At 43.4% G+C, this 17,376-nt stretch overlaps 1 protein-coding gene across 1 annotated transcript in view; it reads right to left on the minus strand.

Moving 5' to 3' along the window:
* The window catches only part of cdh22 (cadherin 22), a 767,168-nt gene that overhangs the window by 608,334 nt on the left and 141,458 nt on the right, over positions 1-17,376 (minus strand). The gene's annotated exons all lie outside the window — the stretch shown is intronic.

Below are 17,376 nucleotides of genomic sequence, written 5' to 3' on the forward strand. Positions count from 1 at the left end.
AGGTCCTGATCCTGAGATGCTGGAAGGCGAGGACTGATTCAGGTTGGGTTGCAAGCTTCTTCACATATCTCCACACTAGACAAGAAAGTTTTAAGAAAAGCTTTGCAAAAGTAACCCTAATATATAGTCGCAAATGGGAAGAATTGAAAGAAACCTTAGAAGCTTAGAAACCCTACAGCACAGAAAGAGGCCATTCGGCCCATCAAGTCTGCACCGACCACAATCCCACCCAGGTCCTATCCCCATATCCCTACAGATTTACCCATTAATCCCTCTAACCTACGCATCCCAGGACGCTAAGGGCAATTTTAGCATGGCCAATCAACCTAACCCGCACATCTTTGGACTGTGGGAGGAAACCGGAGCACCCGGAGGAAACCCATGCAGACACGAGGAGAATGTGCAAACTCCACACAGACAGTGACCCAAGCTGGGAATCGAACCCAGGTCCCTGGAGCTGTGAAGCAGCAGTGCTAACCACTGTGCTACCGTGTCGCAATGGCATGTCAGACTTAGAGCATTGTGAATTTAGTGAACACTCTGAATTCAGAAGAGTTTAAATAAACAACCTGCAGATGCTGGAAATATGAAATCAAAAAAGAAAATGCTGGAAATACTCAGCACTCTTGCGTATACAAAGGGAGAAACAGAGCTAATTGACGGGAGTAGAAATTCCATCCCGAAATCGACAGAGGTTTTTGCTGGTCTGTCAAATTTTCCAGTCTCGCCCGCAATGATTCCTGCAGCTGGTGGGTCTGGAAATTTTTTTTAGGTTGATAACCTTTCTTCAGTCTGATTGCCCGAAAATGTTAACTCTGTTTCTCTCTCCACAGATGCTGCCAAACCTGTGGACTATTTCCAGAATTCTCAGTTTTCATTTGCAGAGATTTAAAGATTGTGGAGAAAGTGTGAAAGATCCATGGGGAACCATTGATTGATCTCCCTGTGGGGTTCGTTGAGTTCCCCTGGTAACAGTGGCCTGCCCAACCAGAACTCATTACCTGGGCCTTTTATAAGGCAGGCCCAGGATTGAGCCTGCTAAACTGGAGTCCCAGATAGAGACTAGTGTGTGTACACCATGGCAGTGGTTTTACTTTGCATTCTGTAAGAAACTATGTTCCTTTTCAGTCAGGCTTCCTGAGTCATTACATAACGATAAATGCCACAGGGTTAGATGGCTGTGTTGTAGTTAGAGAAAGAGATTGTGGAATAAAAGCTAAAAGGATCATCTCTGAATAACTGAAACTTAATTGGAGCGAACCATTACTTACTGACATTAAATAAATGGAAGAGAAGGATGAATGTGAAGCGGTAACAGAGAGATCTGGAGCCGTTGGGGATTGGATAGATAAGTAGCAGCTGTAAACAAAATAAAGTGTTGAGTGGGGAAGGTGAATTAGCACAGGGAATATAAAAACAGCTATGTTAATCCACTGCATTTCATAAGGGACCTGGAAGTACTCATGGAAACCATCTGTATAGAGTGTGACAACACAGGAGGAAAATAGTAGACCATGAGGTTAATACTAAGCTTTTACAACACTTCAATTGGTGTCCCGTGAATAATCAGGGTTACTGTAATATCATGAAGAACGCTGACCTTGGAGAGAAAGGCAACTGATATTGAAGAGTGAGAACTCATAGGAAAAGTCATAACTGGAAATGTGTACACTGGAGGAAAGATTGCCTGTGGTAGACTTCATTGAGGGTTATCTAGATTAAAAGGGTATAAATAATCTGAACATAATTCTTTGATGTAACTGGGGACATGGAATAAAGCCAGAGCAGCAAAGGGACGATGAACAGACCACTTAGGTTAAACTGCCCCTCACAGTGATCATAAATCTGCAGACCTGATGGACAGGAGTATCTGTAAATTCAAGACAGAGCTAGATAGAAGCTGAGCAAAATAGTAAAAGTAGGTATAAAAATATAAGGATATTTCAGCCAATTAGATGGACTGAGGCTGTAATTTCTGGTGCTATGCTTTGCCCACATGTCCAGATTGGCCTGGGTTGAGATGGAGATGAAGGAGGTACTGATAGTGCAAGGGTAGAGAATCACATTACAGCCTTCTCCATGATCGGACTGTGATGAGGCTTGTTGCTAAGCTAATAACTTAAGAGTTTTCTGATTGATTTACTGAGCTAATAACATTAAAAAATACACAGATTGAAAGCAGGAGTACTTCAACTTATAAAGTCTGCTGTGATGGGCTTGTAAGTGCTTTCATCTTTCAGCTTGTTTGCTCCTTTTATCATTTGAGGATGCAATGTCAGTAACTGTGCTTTGAGGACTAAATGGACAGGTTGAAAATCTAGTCCTTAAAGCCGCCTTTTGGCATTTTCCCTAGTCAGAATTTTTGAAATTTGAAACCAAGTTTTCATTTTTTATTCATTTCACACTTCAGTAGCTTTCATCTGAGCCGGTAAGGTATTCCAGTCTCTATTGTGGATGCTCTAATATGCAGCCCACAGATGAGTCCAGAGGCTTCACTAAAGGTAAAGGTTCACTGCCTTTTATCTAGCTGCTATCGATTTTTCAGAGAGAAACAACTGCTTTCTGACTATACAGATCCACAGTTTGAATTATCAGGCTATTCACTGCGGGAAACTATCCAAGAAAGACGTAGTCATTAGCAGAAAACAAGAGGATCAGATATTGTGTTCTGGCACAAAAAGTTGGAGGAGCAGTCCTGTGCCACCTTGGTTAAGTGACTATTCACTAAGAACATATGATTTAGAAGTTCTGATATTATTGTCATACAAAGAGCACACCTACACTTTCTACAGAATCCTCACTTTTGACATGGCTAAGATCAGCTAACTTAATACATGGATCAAACTGGTGGTCTTCATGTTCTGCGCTGTACAGTACAATCTGTGGCTCATAAACCTTTTAGAAAGCAAGGAATGCTCTCCGTTATTCATTTCCTTGAATGAATACTGCTTCATGTTACTGTATAAGAACAGCAGATAACAAGGACACCTATGTCAGACTCCTATTTATTGACTACAGCTCAGCCTTCAACACTGTTATTCCCATGAAACTCATCCCCAAACTCCATGGCCTGGGCCTCAGCACCCCCCTCTGCGACTGGATCCTGAACTTCTTAACTCACAGACCATAATCAGTAGGAATAGGCAACAACACCACCTCCACAATCATCCTCAACACTGGTGCCCCACAAGGCTGTATTATCAGCCCCCTACTATACTCCTTATACACCTATGACTGTGCGGCCAAATTCCCCTCCAATTCGATTTTCAAGTTTGCTGACGACACCACCATAGTGGGTCAGACCTCAAACAATTACGAGACAGAGTACAGGAATGAGATAGAGAATCTGGTGAACTGGTGCGGCAACAATAATCTCTCCCTTAATGTCAACAAAACAAAGGAGATTGTCATCAACTTCAGGAAGCATAGAGGAGAACATGCCCCTGTCTACATCAATGGGGATGAAGCAGAAAGGGTCGAGAGCTTCAAGTTTTTAGATCACCAACAACCTGTCCTGGTCCCCCCCATGCCGATACTATAGTTAAGAAAGCCACCAAAGCCTCTACTTTCTCAGAAGACTAAGGAAATTTGGCATGTCAGCTACAATTCTCACTAACTTTCACAGGTGCACCACAGAAAGCATTCTTTCTGATTGTATTACAGCTTGGTGTGGCTCCTCTGCCCAAGACTGCAAGAAACTACAAAGAGTCATGAATGTAGCCCAATCCAGCACGCAAATCAGCCTCCCATCCATTGACTCTGTCTACACTTCCCGCTGCCTCGGCAAAGCAGCCAGCATAATTAAGGACCCCACGCACCCTGGACACTCTCTCTTCCACCTTCTTCCTTCGGGAAAAAGATACAAAAGTCTGAGGTCACGTACCAACCGACTCAAGAACAGCTTCTTCCCTGTTGCCATCCGACTTTTGAATGGACTTACCTTGCCTTAAGTTGATCTTTCTCTACACCCTAGTTATGACTGTAACACTACATTCTGCACTCTCTCATTTCCTTCTCTATGAACAGTATGTTTTGTTTGTATAGCGCGCAAGAAACAATACTTTTTACTGCATGTGACAATAATAAATCAAATCAAAAGCAGTCTTCATCAGTGTCTTATCTCAGCCAGAGTCCTAACTGAACTGCCTTTAAGATGTCTGCCTCCAGATGCAGCCTCATGGCATAGTCACATGACTACAGAAAGTCAGATGCATCAATCAGATTGGTTACATTTCAGAAACCAAACAACATGGGCAGCATAGTTGCACAGTGGTTAACATTGCCGCCTCACAGCTCCAAGGACCCGGGTTCAATTCCAGCCCTGGATGACTGTGCGGAGTTTGAACATTCTCCCCATGTTAGTATAGGTTTCCTCCCGGTCCTCCGGTTTCCTCCCATAGTCCAAAGATGTGCGGGTTACGTTGGTTGGCCATTCTAAACTTGCCCCTTAGTGTCAGGGGGATTAGCAGGGTTAATACATGGTATTACAGGGAAGTGGCCTGGGTGGGATTGTTGTTGGTGCAGGCTCGATGAGCCAAATGTCTTTTGGCACTATTGGGATTCTATGAACTAGCTCCTCCTCTGTTGAAGCATTTTCACTTTCACATCAGTTCTGGGATGGGACCAAGAAGAGAAGGTTTGTTTCTGTGAAGGCTTTATTCAAAGCAATGTGCAGAAAATGCTGACAAGATGAAGGAATTCCTAGGACCTGGGTCTCAAATTAGATTTTACTCTTTCAAGTTTTGTCCCTGTCATTTTACTTGGACAACCAAATGACGGAGCAGGGGTTGGGGGTGGGAGAATGGATGAAAGGGGAATGTCTCTGCTTTATTGACCAGGTCATTGTAAATTACATTAACTACAAGCAGTTTACGATCCAAAAACACTAACGTTCTGAATGAGAATAGAAAGTTAACTGAATAGTGGATTCCTACATTGGGTCATTAATTGGGAATGGAAGACTTGGACCTCCTTTCACCTCATGGGATTGCAATCAATCTAAGTTGGTAAGATGCTAGTTTCTTCTTTGTATTTAGACAATCTTGACCCAGTTCCCAGTAGGCAAAAAATCAACAAGACACCACTACCCATAATTGGCCACAAAAATTGCAGTGTGGCCAATGGAAATGCCAGAATTGTTCAGTAGGGACCAGGGTTGGGAAGTTGGGACCAGGGAGGGAAGACTTTACTGTGTATCTGGTTAATATACCTGAAAATGCTTGATGCTGTTGATGAAAGTGGAAAAGTGTATTTTCTTGGTAATCTGGCCATCCCTCATATTGATAAACTAAAAATATAGACCAGCATTTTATTGTTAATACAAAAAAACTAGAATTTCATGTGACTAACCATAGAAACTTTAGAACATTTACATGTTTTCTTTGATAATTGGTAAACAAGGCACTGAAGTAATTCCATTAATTCCTCTGCAATCCACTAATGAGTACATTAAATTCATTTGTTTCCAACCACATGAACCTGTCACAGGATTCAGCAAGTTCACCAGCACACAGTCATGTAATGTCTTGTTAAGTAAAATCTATGGTAAGGACTAGAGTGTTCCAAGACCAGAACCAAAACCATTTAAATAAATTAGTAAAGCATTTCCATAGACTACGTTTCCCATCTGCACACTTTACTACTTCTTCCTGCAATTCTTTGATCACACTTGTTCTATTTAAATTTACCATTGTAAATTCCCATGCCAACATGTCCCATTCAATTTTTGTATGTCAACTGTCATGGCGCAGCTGCAGACAATAGATAGTGCTTTGGAGTTAGTTTCTGACATCTCTCTTCCATTTTCCTTGCCATCTTCATCAGCTAACTAAGTGTGAATGAAGTTACAGACAATTTTGTGACTAGGAGCTACTTACAGAACTGTGAAAGTATATTTTAAAAGAAAGTCCAGTTCGGCAAAGTGTGATCAGCCTATGTGCAGGTCAAGTTGAAATTAGCGAACTCTTCCTTGAGGAACTGGTGAGTAGAAGAATGTAGAATCAGGTATTGAAGAAAATACGTTTCTTGGTAATGGCATCAAGGTAACAATATAACACTGACACAAAGTACTTTCAGATCTGGAGTTAATTTACAGCTCAATAGGGGTCACCTTTGGTTAATCACTATGTGGCTGTGAACTCATCTTGCTAAGTCATATATTATGGCTTGTGTTTGGGCTTTGTTTGGATGGACTTTCATTACAAATGTATTGCACTTATCTAATTATTTAACATTACTGATGAAGGATAATTTGAAAAAATCATTCTGGGGCATGGGTGACCCAAATAGTTATTGACCATCCATGGAGATGGTGCTGAACTGCTTTGTTGAACTTCTGGAGGCATGTGATGAAGGTGCTTCCACAGTGCTGTTTAGTAGAGAGTTCAAAACTTTTGACTCAGTGGCAATGATTTTGTCAAAAAATGTGAAGCTGGCATTTCCCAATAACTCAAATGTAACCCCATAGTCATGCATACCTTATAGAAAATAAAACTGACCAACAGCTTCCAGTGAGCCTGGCCCTCTTTTTCTCTCCTCTTTTCCACTCCCACATAAGGAAGTTAACATAATCTCCTTCTGTCCCTCCTTGCTATCAACTTGGTGCCCTTCCTTCTGTCTTTCATGGCTCCTTCCCTCTGATTCACATGGGTAATCTCCACCCCTTCATTCATGTTGGAACATTTGTTCTTCACTTTCTCCAATCATGCTACGTCTCTCCATCCTCCTCTCACCCCAAAGTACTGCTACTGTCTTACACTCTCTCCATTCCAAAACACCCCTCTCAACAATGCCTCTATCCCTCTCCCCTTCAATGCCCTTTGCTCTAATGTTGTCAATAACTTCAGTCTTGCAATCATGTTGTTCCTTTCTTTCTGTACCTCTCTCTCTCTCAATCACCTCTTCACTGCTTTCAATTCCACTTCCCCTTTACTCCTGTTTCATCTCCACATGTTTCTCTCCAGCATTGCCAACCAAGTCCCACCCCTTCCCCAATCTGTAAACTGCTCCTAGGTCCAGTGAATCATGCATGAGACAGATCCAGCTCCTTCTCTCCATAATAATGGTTTGGCTTGCCACTTCCATTTACAGGAGATCCAAACTCCAATCATGCCCAACAGTGTGTTCCTCAACAATACAGAGATGGTAATCTGCGACATTAGGCCTGGGAACAACACTCAGAGGAGAATGCAACAGGGCCTATGGCACTGATTTGTTTCAAGAAACGAAGGTGCATTCCCCCAAAATGCTGTCAGTGTTGATGGGAACTAAACCAGGAAGATTCCAGGGTCAACCTCAAGTACTGTATAGATTTAAATAGACAAATTTAAATGGCCACTGTAGGGTTTGAAGATAATAGACTTAGGCCGATTGTCATAGTCATAGAGGTAGACAGCACAGAAAAAGGCTCTTCTGCCCATCACATCTACGCCGGTCAAAACCAACCACCTAACTATTCTAATCTCATTTTCCAGCACTTGACCCATAGCCTTGTATGCCTTGGCATTGCAAGTGCACATCTAAATACTTCTTAAATGTTATGACAGTCTCAGCCTCCACCACCCTTTCAGGCAGTGAGTCCCTGGCTCCCTCCACCCTCTGGGTGAAAATGTTTTTCCTCACATCTCCTCCAAACATCCTTTCCCTTACCTTAAATCAACGCCCCCTGGTCAGTGATTTCTCTACAAAGGGGAAAGGTTTCTTCCTGTCTATCTATGCCCCTCATAATTTTATACATCTCAGTCTCCTCTGATCCAAAGAAAACAATCCCAGTCTATCAAATGTCTCTTCATAACTAAAAGTCATCAGCCCAGGCAATATCCTGGTAAATCTCCTCTGCACCCTTTCCACTGCTATCCCATCCCTCCTATAATGTGGATTCCAGAACTGCAACAATACTCTAGCTGTGGCCTAACCAACATTTTATACAGTTCCAGCTTAACCACGTACCATCTATGCTGATGTTTTATCATGCTAGGTTGAGGCGCACACCATGTAAGAAGCCTGGCAGCTTTATCTGCATGGGTTGGTGCTGGGCACGATGGTGAAAAACTTTCTTTGCAGGTTGCTTGGGTCTATGGGAGGCACTCTTCCCCACAAGGTCATCCTCCCCTTTAACCCTCTCCCTGACAATTTGAACTCGGACCCCGTGCTCTCCTCACTGAGATCCCCGACACTTCAATGCTTGGGTTCCTCAGTGTGGTGGGACTGCCTGTAGTTCCAGCAGTAGTCATTGCCATTATCTAAGGCTGCTAGGATTACAGAGCTGCTGGCCATCTGATGGCTGGCAGCTTTCTAAAATGAGACATCCTACCGAGAGAGGCGCAAGCCTTGCTTTAAAGCAATTGACACGGCCCTAAGCATTAAATTGCTGAGGGGCAGCCATTGGGATTGTGGGCTGGTTCCTTCTGACATTCTAGATTGGTGGGTGGTGTGGATGACTAGAATGCCCTGTAAAATCCAGCCTAATTACTTCAGTCGAAAGGAAAAGAGAGAAAAATCATCCAAGGTACATGGTCTAGATTTGTAATGTAATTGTTCCTCTTAAAGTTTGAATGTTAGAAAATGCAATGTGACAGATGCAAGAAGCAACACAATGGAAGATGTTACTGAGGAGCTTGGGTTGGTATCAGGGTAGTACTGAGGGATGACATAGGCTCTGAGGAACAAAACGTGGAATCATTATGGGTAGAGATGAGGAATAGTAGAGGGAGAAAGACACTAGTAGGTGTGGTATATAGGCCCCCAAATAATAATGTTGAGGTAGGGAGGGCTATAAACAAGCAGATAAGGGATGCGTGTAAAAACGGAACGGCAATAATCATGGGGGACTTCAACATGCACATTGACTGGCAGACTCAAGTCGGTAAGGGTGGAATGGAGGAAGAGTTCTTAGAATGCTGTCGGGATAGTTTCCTTGAACAGCATGTTACGGAACCGACGAGGGAACGAGCTATTTTGGATCTGGTATTGTGTAACGAGGTAGGTAGAATTAAGGATCTTATTGTGAAGGACCCTCTTGGGTCTAGTGACCACAATATGGTCGAATTTCTGATTCAGATGAAAGTTTGGTCCCAAACCAGTGTCCTCTGTTTGAACAGAGGGAAATATGATAGGATGAGGGATGAATTGGCTAAGGTAGACTGGGAGAGCAGGCTGGCAGGTAGGATAGCTGAGGAACAGTGGAGGATTTTTAAGGAGATCCTTTTCAGTTCTCAGCAAAAATATATTCCAGCAAAAAACAAGGATTGTAAGAAAAGGGAGAACCAGCCGTGGATAACGAAGGAAATAAAGGAGAGTATTAAAATAAAAACAGCTGCGTACAGAGTGGCCAAAAATAGTGGAGAAACAAGTGATTGGGAAAAATTTAAGAAACAACAAAGAGAGACTAAGAAAGCGATAAAGAAAGGAAGGATAGACTATGAAGCTAGGCTAGCAATTAATATAAAAAATGATAGTAAAAGTTTTTATAAATATATAAAAAGGAATAGAGTGGCTAGAGTGAATGTTGGACCCTTGGAGGACGAGAGGGGGGAGTTAATAGTGGGAAATGAGGATATGGCTGAGTCTTTAAATAAGTTTTTTGTGTCGGTCTTCACGGTGGAGGACACAAGTAGTTTGCCAAATATTAACGATAGAGGGTTGGCAGCAGGAGAAATACTTAATACAATTAATGTTACCAGAGAGGCAGTGCTGGGTAGACTAATGGGACTGAAGGTGGACAAGTCCCCGGGTCCGGATGGAATGCATCCCAGGGTATTGAAAGAAATGTCAGAGGTAATAGTGGATGCGTTAGTGATTATTTATCAAAACTCGTTGCATTCTGGGGTAGTGCCGGTTGATTGGAAAACGGCTAATGTTACGCCGCTGTTTAAAAAAGGAAGGAGACAAAAGGCGGGTAACTATAGGCCGGTCAGCTTAACGTCTGTAGTAGGGAAAATGCTGGAATCCATTATTAAAGAGGAGATAGCAGGGCATCTGGATAGAAATGGTTCGATCAATCAGACGCAGCATGGATTCATGAGGGGAAAGTCGTGCTTGACGAACATGTTGGATTTTTATGAAGATGTGACTAGGGCGGTTGATGGAGGAGAACCGGTGGATGCGGTGTTTTTGGATTTCCAAAAGGCGTTTGATAAGGTGCCCCATAAAAGGCTGCTGAAGAAGATTAGGGCACACAGAGTTGGGGGTAGTGTGTTAAAGTGGATTGGGGACTGGCTATCCGACAGGAAGCAAAGAGTCGGAATAAATGGGTGTTTTTCCGGTTGGAGGAAGGTAACTAGTGGCGTGCCGCAGGGATCGGTACTCGGGCCGCAACTGTTTACCATTTATATAGATGATCTGGAGGAGGGGACGGAGTGTAGGGTAACGAAGTTTGCAGACGACACAAAGATAAGTGGAAAAGTGAATCGTGTGGAGGACGGAGAAGATCTGCAGAGAGATTTGGACAGGCTGAGTGAGTGGGCGAGGATATGGCAAATGGAGTATAACGTTGAGAAATGCGAGGTTATACACTTTGGAGGAAATAATAACAAATGGGATTACTATCTCAATGGAAACAAATTAAAACATGCTACCGTGCAAAGGGACCTGGGGGTCCTTGTGCATGAGACGCAAAAGCCCAGTCTGCAGGTACAACAGGTGATCAAGAAGGCAAATGGGGTGTTGGCCTATATTGCGAGGGGGATAGAATATAAAAGCAGGGATGTCTTGATGCACCTGTACAGGGCATTGGTGAGGCCGCAGCTGGAATACTGTGTGCAGTATTGGTCCCCTTATATGAGGAAGGATATATTGGCATTGGAGGGAGTGCAGAGAAGGTTCACCAGGTTGATACCGGAGATGAGGGGTTTGGATTATGAGGAGAGGCTGAGGAGATTGGGTTTGTACTCGTTGGAGTTTAGAAGGATGAGGGGGGATCTTATGGAGACTTATAAGATAATGCGGGGGCTGGATAGGGTGGAGGCGGAGAGATTCTTTCCACTTAGTAAGGAAGTTAAAACTAGAGGACACAGCCTCAAAATAAAGGGGGGTCGGTTTAAGACAGAGTTGAGGAGGAACTTCTTCTCCCAGAGGGTGGTGAATCTCTGGAATTCTCTGCCCACTGAGGTGGTGGAGGCTACCTCGCTGAATATGTTTAAAGCGCGGATGGATGGATTCCTGATCGGTAAGGGAATTAAGGGCTATGGGGATCAGGCAGGTAAGTGGTACTGATCCACGTCAGATCAGCCATGATCTTATTGAATGGCGGGGCAGGCTCGAGGGGCTAGATGGCCTACTCCTGCTCCTATTTCTTATGTTCTTATGTTCTTATGTTCTTATGTTATCTGTCCTGGCGACATTGGGCAGGATTTTACGGCCTCGCTCATCCTCAAACCGTAAAATCCCGCCCAAGGTCAATGGACTTTCCCATGGTCCACCCCTCACCCACACCAATCCTACGGCAGGTGGGCCGTAAAATTCCGGCCATTAACTCGTACTGGTCCCAGCAGCTGGAAGTCTCTTCCTGCTGTAACCAATGTGTTGTTCTTGAATCCTGATACCGACTATTAACATGTGGAAGGTATCACAGCTATATTATTACCTAATAATAGATATTACCTATTTTTAGATATTACCTATATAGATATTACCTATATTACCTGTATAATATTACCTAATAATAATATTACCTAATAATAGACCTAATAGAGGTGTATAAAATTATGAAAGGCATAGATAGGGTGGACGGTGGGAAGCTTTTTCCCAGGTCGGTGGTGACGTTCACGAGGGGTCATAGGTTCAAGGTGAGGGGGGAGAGGTTTAACACGGATATCAGAAGGACATATTTTACACAGAGGGTGGTGGGGGCCTGGAATGCGCTGCCAGGCAAGGTGGTGGAGGCGGGCACACTGGGAACGTTTAAGACTTATCTAGATAGCCACATGAACGGAGTGGGAATGGAGGGATACAAAAGAATAGTCTTGTTTGGACCAGGGAGCGGCGCGGGCTTGGAGGGTCGAAGGGCCTGTTCCTGTGCTGTATTGTTCTTTGTTCTTTGTCTTCACCCTCAGCTGGATTGTTATGGGTTCAAGTCCTACCCAATAAACTTGAATGGACAATTTTGTCTGACATGTCAATGTAATGCACATTTGTTGCTACTTGTGCGACATTGTTCTGTGCAATCTGGCTGCCATGTTTCCCAACAATACACTTCATTGTTTGTGAAGCATTTGAAATGCCATGAAGTTGTTATATAAATGCACGTCCTCCCTTTTCCTCTGCATTCAGACAAACAATCACTATTTGGTAAAACTAATCAGCTAGTTAAAGACCGTGACACAGCTATCTGCCTAAAGTATATTTTAATATTCCCAAAGCACAATTGGCAAAATAATATCATAATTTTATGCAGTTCTCCAATTCCATTTTTACAATATCTAACATCTGAAATAATGATCATTTTATAGATGCTGTGTGGTAGAGCTGTGCACTGGAAATTAGTGATGAGATAATTCAAATCCTTATGGCTTTCATGATATCTATATTATAATTTAGTAGATATATTGAATATTACAAATGTTAAATGCAATAAATGTACACCATTAAATGAAATTAATATTCATAGAATTCAAGGGACAAACGATATTTTTGGTATTGTGATATTTCCTTTTTTTAGCAAGTTTATAAAAACCGCTTTGAAATTTTGTGGCAGGGAACAATAGCTGGGGCTTTTTAATGAACTGCATATGTTGAGGAGATAGAAGTGAATTTCTATCTCTCTAAATAGTTCACTTCGGTGTATTATGCCCCAGATTGAATTCCCATCTCCGTTTTGTTCAATGACCTCAGCCAGAGGAACACTTGATATCCTTGCCTGAGAAATAGACAAACAAATTCCTGATCATTGGAAAGTAAGCACCTCCACCAACCCCTCCCTCCGTTCATGATTTATTAACCTTCTGCTCTCGTTCAATTAATACTCCATTCACACTCTATTGATCTCCCTGACTCAGTCTCTACTGATCATTTGCTTATTCTCCATCAACCCTTACTAGTACATGAGCCCTGATGAAGGGTCATCCAGACTTGAAACGTTAGCTCTATTCTCTCTCCACAGATGCTGTCAAATCTGCTGAGATTTTCCAGCATTTTTCTGTTTTTGTATCATATCAGTTAGGTTTGCCTGTTCTCCATTAATGTGCTTCTCTTCATTGTTCCCTGTCATTGAACCCTGCCCATTTTCTAGTGATCCCTGCACTCTATCCATTTTGGCCTGTTCCTCAAGTATACAGAGATCAAAATCTGCGACATTAGGACTCAGAGGAGTATGTAATGCATTGATGGCATTAGCTTGAAAGGAACAGGACTGTGGAAGGGCCTGTGGTACTGCTTTGTGTCAACAAAGACATAGCCCCCAAATTCTGCCAATGTTGATGAGAACTGAGCCATAAATTGAACTATGAACCAGGAAGATCTCAGAGTCAGTCTCACATTCTGCTCCCTCTGTTGTTGCCTGCTCACTTTCCAATGGCCTGGTCATTGACCCCCACTCCCCCCCCCCCCCCCCCAACTCCTCTTCATTGCTAGTGGCGCATTCTCCATTGATCCATGTTTAACAGGAGACATTTGGAAATTGGAGATCACAAAATTCAGTTTGGCTGTGATGCCCTCCATGTTAACAATTGGATTTGTGCGTGTTAAATGGCACTCGGACAAGTTGCAGGACGCTGGCTGGAACTACCAACATTTTATACCCTGGCTCATCACAACAGAGAGAATAGAATGTAAACAACCCGAATGATTTTGGATTAAGTTGCGGGTGTTCGCAGGTGGACAATGTGGTGGGTTTGGGCATCAGTGGTGTCGGGGGCAGTGGAACAATAGCAACTCAGAGCATTGGCAACTTTAATACAAGTTCTTATGAATGTTAAATTATAATGTGTAAGTCAATTTCAAATGTCTAATAGTTGCAGTATACCTTGTCCTCTTTTCTCACGTGCAATTGTATTCTTATAATTTGCTTAATTCTATCATTTCAGAATTTCAATTTTTAATGATCATGACAGGGGAACTGCATGAAGACATCAGAAACATTTACTATGTTGCTCACAGTGTCATAATAAACTAGAACGCAGTAAAGAATTCTGTTAAAGTAGGCATTTTTAAAAAACTATAAATTTTCAATTGGTCCCCCGTGCAAATAGTTTCTTGGCTGAGCAGCCACATCCGATATGTATCTATCACTTTTTAAATTACCAGCAGAGCAAGAGCCATTAATTTTATTATAACAGTTTGTATTACATAAATTATTAGAGATATTAATTATACCAGAACAGCCGGGTTTTTTTCTTGCTGTCTGCTTTATCACTTTTTCAGTCATTTTCTTTAGAGTGGCCATCTTTCTAATGCCCAAAGGGGTCAATTTTCCCTCTTTTCAGATGGACCTGTGGATTTCCTGTGGCAATGAGCCTGGTGATGTTGTTGGGTGTGAGATTGAAATTGGATAAGTCTGAAATTAAAACCATTATGTTTGTATAGTTGGCTTTTAGAGAATTGTAAGATTCAATCGACTGAAAAGTACCCTTATAATTTTAGTGGGTGAATATTTAATGGTAGCGGATGTAGCCCAGCGCAGCATACCCATATTCATCCTGATTGAGGATCTTAAGTGGCCGATTATGACCACATAAAGACCACTTTCTGCATGGCCTCAATAATGAGATCGTTATCAGATCAGGAAAGGGAGGGAAGTCTGTAGGTAGGGAGCCCTCCATCACTAGTCCCCTTTATCAATCAGAGGACCCCTCCACAATGTCTGTTCCCTCCCTTTAGATGTTTCCCAATTCCCCACCCCATCACTCAGAACATCATTCTTAATCCTCCTTCCCCTCTGCAGCCTTCCCTATCATCCTGACCGAGAGAACCTCTCACTTACCTCTGTCCTGATCCAAGCATCTGTACTCTGGGCACTTGGTGTAGTTCCATCAGGGGACAGTAGTCCTGGGACTACAAAGCTACTGGCTAATCAGATTGGCCAGCTGTGTCCTGAGATGGAGCTTCCTCCCATGTAAGGGGCAAAAGTCCTACTTCCATGTAGTGTTAAATAGCTGAAGGCAAAATATTGCAGATACAAAAACAGAAAATGCTGGAAAGTCTCAGCAGGTCTGACAGCATCTGTAGAGAGAGAATAGAGCCAACATTTCAAGTCCTTAGGGCTCTCAATTGCGTCCGACCCATCCCCCGGACCACTGCTCTCACCCCCACCCCTCCCTCGCAGAACCAGGATAGGGTCCCCCTTGTCCTCACTTTCACCCTTGCAGCCTCCGCATTCCAAAGATCATCTTCTGCCATTTCTGCCAACTCCAGCCTGATGCCACTACTCAACACATCTTCCCCTCACTCCCCTGTCAGCATTCTGCAGGGACCATTCTCTCCAGGACACCCTGGTCCATTCCTCCATTACAACCAACACCTCACCTCCTGCCCATGGCACCTTCCCATTTAATCGTAGAAGGTGCAACACCTGCCCCTTTGCCTCCTCCCTGCTCACCATCCCAGAGCCCAAACACTTCTTTCAGGTGAAGCAGCGCTTCACATGCATCTTCTTCAATCTGGTCTATTGTATTTGCTGCTCCCAATGCGGTCTATTCTACGTCGGAGAGACCAAACACAGACTGGATGACCGCAAGCAGACCTTACTGTCACTTGCAACTTCAACACACCTGTGCTCCTGTGCATATGTCCATCCTTGCCCGTTTGCAATGTACTAGTGAATGCAAACTGGAGGAACAGCACCTTGTCTTCCGATTTGGCATTTTAAGCCTTCTGGACTTAACCGTCACCCCATTTCCATTAATTTTATTTCATTTCATCTTTTCATCTCATTCATCTGTTTTTATTAGCCTTCATTCTCATTTCCATTTTTTCAATTCTCCATTCCCCCTCTCCGTCTTGTCTCCAAAGCTTCCCTCAACACCATCACCCCCCCACTGCCCCCCCGCCACCCCCCACTGCCCCCCACACCCCCCGCCCCCCCCCCCCCGCCACCCCCCACTGCCCCCCCCCACCCCAACCTCTTTTGGGCAACTGCCACATTCCTCAGGTAGTTCCTTAACCATCTGTGCCTCTGCGCTGCCATTCACACCTTCTGATCACTTAATGGACACTTTCTGCACCTCTCTCAGCCGCCTTCAACATTATTTACATTTCCTTTGTCCAATTACAGCCACCCCCCCCCAAACCCCCCCAACACCCACCCTCATAATATAAATCTCGTCTGATTTTCGTTGCAATTAGCTCGGACAAAGGGTCATCCAGACTTGAAACGTTGGCTCTATTCTCTTTAAGAAGTCTCACAACACCAGGTTAAAGTCCAACAGGTTTATTTGATAGCAAAAGCCACCAGCTTTCTGAGCGCTACCCCTTCATCAGGTAAGTGGAAGGAGCAGCGCTCCGAAACCTAGTGGCTTTTGCTACCAAATAAACCTGTTGGACTTTAACCTGGTGTTATGAGACTTCTTACTGTGTTTACCCCAGTCCAACGCCGGCATCTCCACATCTATTCTCTTTCCACAGATGCTGTCAGATCTACTGAGATTTTCCAGTTTTAAATAGCTGCAGGGCAACTGAGATCAGCGTGGATGTGTTCCCCACAGTCATCTCCAATGGCAGGGTGATTTGATTTATTATTGTCACATGTATTACAGTGAAAAGTATTATTTCTTGCATGTTATACCGACAAAGCATTCCGTTCATAGAGAAGGAAAGGAGAGAGTGCAGAATGTAGTGTTACAGTCATAGTTAGGGTATAGAGAAAAATCAACTTAATGTGAGGTAAATCCATTCAAAAGTCTGACGGCAGCAGGGAAGAAGCTGTTCTTGAGTTGGTTGGTACGTGTCCTCAGACTTTTGTATCTATTCCCGACAGAGGAAAGTGTAAGAGAGTATGTCCGGGGTGCGTGGGGTCTTTGATTATGCTGGCTGCTTTTCTGAGGCAGTGGGAGGTAGGTTGATTTGCGTGATGGACTGGGCTTCGTTCACGACTCTTTGTAGTTTCTTGCGGTCTTGGACAGAGCAGGAGCCATACCAAGCTGTGATACAACCAGAAAGAATACTTTCTATGGTGCATCTGTAAAAGTTGGTGAGAGCGGACATGCCAACTTTCTTTAGTCTTCTGAGAAAGTAGAGAGGTTGGTGGGCTTTCTTAACTATAGTGTTGGCATGGAGGGACCAGGACAGGTTGTTGGTGATCTGGACACCTAAAAACTTGAAGCTGTTGACCATTTCTACTTCATCCCCTTTTATGTAGACAGAGGCATATCATCCACGACCCTTCCTGAAGTCGATGGCTATCTCCTTCATTTTGTTGACATTGAGGAGAGATTATTGTTGTCGCAT

This window comes from Mustelus asterias, chromosome 20, assembly GCF_964213995.1.
Source record: "Mustelus asterias chromosome 20, sMusAst1.hap1.1, whole genome shotgun sequence".
Lineage (NCBI taxonomy): Eukaryota > Metazoa > Chordata > Chondrichthyes > Carcharhiniformes > Triakidae > Mustelus > Mustelus asterias.